The sequence below is a fragment of the Orycteropus afer genome, unplaced genomic scaffold, assembly GCF_000298275.1.
Source record: "Orycteropus afer afer isolate SDZICR_OR568_19922 unplaced genomic scaffold, OryAfe1.0 scaffold00621, whole genome shotgun sequence".
NCBI classification, from domain to species: Eukaryota; Metazoa; Chordata; class Mammalia; order Tubulidentata; family Orycteropodidae; genus Orycteropus; species Orycteropus afer.
In genome coordinates, this window is record NW_006922208.1 from 197,439 (window position 1) to 201,843 (window position 4,405).

The window sequence follows — 4,405 nt, forward strand, 5'->3', positions numbered from 1 at the left end:
TCCAGTAAGTTACTTTTTTGGACAATAAGCAACAAATGATAAAGTTCATTTGGAGAGGCAAGAGCCCACAATGACCAACATAAACTGAAGAACAAGGTAGAGAGCTGAAACCACTTGATGTTATGGTGCTTACAACAATATAATAATCAATACAGTGTGATAATGATGACATAAAGAACAAATAGATCAATGGAAAAGAATAGAGAGCTCAGAAATAGGTCCCTACTAATTTATTCAACAAGCGCCCTGGTGGTGCTGTGGTCAAGTGCTCACCTGCTAACTGAAAGTTCAGCACTCCAAACCTACCAGGCTGCTCATCCAAAGAAAGATGTGGCAATCTGCTTTGCATAAAGATCACAACATTGGAAACCCTATGGGGAAGTTCTACTCCATCCTATGGTGTCTCTACAAGTCAGAATCAACACAATGGCAACAAGTTTGGTGGGGTTTCTTTTGTTTTGTTTGTTATAAATTCAACAGATCTTTGACAAAGAATCAAAGACAATCCTGTGGATAAAGGATAGGCTTTGCAACTAATGGTGCTGCTATAATTGATTCACATGCCAAAAAATGAAAAACATACCTTTCACAAAAATTAACTCAAAATGAATTATGACTTAAATATAAAATGTAAAACTATGAAATTTCTAGAAGCAAACAGAAAAACTAGGTGACCTCTGGACTAGCAATGAATTTTTATTGAACAAATATTTAGTGTTAATATCTACCAGAGACTTTTCTATGTCATTGTTTCTCCAAGTGTTATCTAGGGACCTTTGGATGTACCAAACCTTCCTCAGTGGTTCACAAAGTCTATAGTATGTTTATGATACTAGTATCTTTTGCCTTCATTCATTCTCTTTCTAAAGTAAGTTTGCCAGAAGTTATATGACTTGTAGTGACGTCACTGCACTGACAGCCACAGGAATGTGTTCTTATGTATTCCTGTGTTTTCTATAATTTTCAAAAGTAGAGTATTTAGAATATAAATATATGAATTTTCTGGGATTAACTCAGTTTATTCTAAGAAATTTTCCTGTGCATTCACTAGTTATCTTAGATTGTAGTGCTCATTGAAACCTCATTATATCTAATAAATCATTTTGATATTCTTAATTTTTCCTTGTGCCACTGTAACAAAAAGAGGTAAATTTTGTTGACTTACTTTGCAATTTTATTTATAAAAGAAGTAATTTTTTTCAAATATGTAATTTTGGAATTTAATCATAAATTATTAAATAAAATCCATTTAAATTATTTCTGTATGCAATAATTTTTTTGTGGCTTAAAAGAAAATGTAGAGGACTTGACTTCCTTAATGTACAGCTGTAACATCTATTTGTAAAGATATTGAAAGAAGATATAACTGATCTATCAGAGAATTCTCTGACTCATATAAGGCAATATATTCTTTGGACTCTATTCCAAAGAAACTGAAAAGAAACTGTTATGAAAGCATTTTCCCCCTATTAGCTTTAGAGAGCCAATAATTCAGAGTATTGTATCTTGTGTAAAATATAATTTTTGAATAATGGTACACAGCCAATTTAAATTGTGCATCATTTTAAGATGAATCTATTTAGTGTTTAAATAAAAACAAAAATTTAATAATTTAAAAGCAGATATGAAGAGGTATTTAAAAATGAAAATTGATTGATAAAGCTTTTCAAACTCAAAATGAAAAGCCAGTAGAGTATCTTACAAGGTAAGTTATCATATTGCATTGACTGGAGAAACACAGAGAAAAGAGAAACAACCCCTTGTGCTGATGACATTGCTGAATGCCTTGTGGATGAAAAGCCAATAAACAAGTTAATGGCCCTTCTATTTTCTGATGATACAGCAATCTATCAAATTAAAGATTTAACTGCAAAGATGAAGACTGAGTCAGTAACCAATATGATTTGTACTTTCATATTCCAAATGAGAACATCTATAGAAATGACTGGACTGTTACTAATATTAGTGTTATGATTATTATTATCAATTAATAAAATTAATAAAAGAAAAAAAATATTTTCAAGAATGCTTGGAGATAGACATATTTAAAGTATAGAATACATTTTCTTAGTTCCAAAAGATGTAACATGACATATATACAATTGAAAGACCAGGTATAAAAATAAAACAGAGAATAGGCCAGGACTGAAATAATATCCAAAATCTTTCCAAAATAAATGTCAGACACTAAACAAGAGATTCAGGGAGCTCAGAGGATACCAAGGACCAAGGAGTATAACCAAAAAAAAAAAGAGGATACCAAGGACCAAGGAGTATAACCAAAAAAAGAAAAACACTGTTGCTGAGTCTAATTCATAGTTACCTGTACACTCAGACCAGTCATACTCAAACAGAAAATGATGTAACAAGTGACTAGTTCACCTTATGGGAACAATCACACAGATTCTTTCCTCCAGATGACTATCATACTTTGATATGTAGCACAAATGTATTAAAATATGTCCATTTTATCACCAAGAATATTAAAAAGATATGTATTCATGGGGCAACACTTACGTTTTTTTCTTGGCCACTCAGTTCTGTTGCCTCTTCATTCTTTTTCTCCTTTACTTTGTTTGGGAGATAGTGTAGTAGTTAAGGGCTCATCTACTAATCAAAGAGTCAATAGTTTGAAACCAGCCTCTCCACAGGAAAAAGATGTGGCAATCTGATTCTGCAAAGATTACAGCCTTTCAAAGTGTATAAACAAGCAAACAAACAAACAAACAACAACAAAAAACAAATTCAGTGCCGTCAAGTCATTTCTGACTCATAGTGACCCCTCCTTGGGTTTCCAAGGCAATATCTCTATGGAAGTAGATTCCCCAATCTTCCTTCAGAGGAATGGCTGGAAGGTTTGAACTGCAAATCTTCTGGTTAGCACTCAGATGCCTTAGGCACTACACCACCAGAGCTCTATAGGATGGTTCAATTCTCCTGCAGAGTTGCTATGAGTTGGAATTAACTGAGTATCCTCAAATTCACTGTTTCTTTTGTCAAATCCAGTCTACTGAAGATACAATTACACCTATTATTTGTTGCAGTGCTTTTGATTTTTACCATTTCCCTTTGGTTAATTCCTAGAGTTTCTCTCTGCTTACATCTATCTGGTCTGGTATGTTTCCTACTTTTCCCATTAGAAACCAAAATAAAAACAAACTCACTGCCATAGAGTTAGATCTGACTCACAGTGACACTTCCTTGGGTTTTTTAGGCAGTATCACTACAGAAGTAGATTACCCAATATTCCTTTTGAAGAATGGCTGGTGGGTTTGAACTTCCAGCCTTCTGGTTACCAGTCAAAATGCCTTAGGCACTACACCACCAGTGTTCCCATAACATATTAGTTGTTCTTTTAAATTTTCTAGTACTTCCAAAATCTGAATCTAGTTTGGGTGCTTCCTCTTTTTATTAAGACTTTTTAGTTGCCATTTAGCATGTGTTGTAGATTTTTTTGAAAGCCAGACCTATAACAGGAAATGAAAGAGACAGACTTTTTGTGTAAGAACTTCTGTTAATTTGTCTAAGAGTTGGGCTGTGCTTAATATTTGCTACAGTTGTAGGTAGGAAAGAATACATATTCCACTAATGTCCTTGTATTTGTATCTCTCTATTGACTTTGGCCTTCCTTAGGTACTCATCCTTAGTAACAAACTGCATCTTCAGTTCATTCAATAAATCACTATAATGGAACATGTAGAGCAAGGGACACATTCTACAACTTATGATAATATCTCAGCCTTTTAGTTGGCCTATGTCCCTGAGTCATTACCTCTGCCATTATGTTGTTGTTGTTGTTAGGTTCCATCGAGTCATATCCTACTCATAGTGACCCTATGCACAACATAACAAAACATGGCCCGGTCCCACACCAGCTCCACAATCCCCACTATACTTGACCCCATCACCACAGCCACTGTTTCAATTCATCTCATTGAGGGCCTTCCCGTCCTTCATTGGCCCTCCACCTTACCAAGCATGACATCCCTCTCCAGGGAATGGTCCCTGCTGACAACATGACCAAAGTAGGTGAGATGAAGTCTGGTCATTCCCACTTCCAAGGAGCATTCAGGCTGCACTTCCTCCAGGACAGATCTGTTAGTTCTTTGAGTGGTCCATGGTACTTTCAGCATTCTTTGCCAGCACCACAACTCAAAAGCATCAACTCTTCTTCAGTCTTCCTGATTCATTCATTGTCCAGCTCTCACTTGCATGTGGCGATTGAAAATATCATGGCTTGTGTCAGCCACACCTTAGTTCTCAAGGAGATATTTTTGTTCCTCAGCACTTGAAAGAGATCATTTGCAGCCAACTTGCTGAGTGCTATATGTTGTCTGATGTCCTGACTGCTGCTTCCATTGGCATTGATTGTAAGAACAAGTAATGTGAAGTCTTTGACAACTTC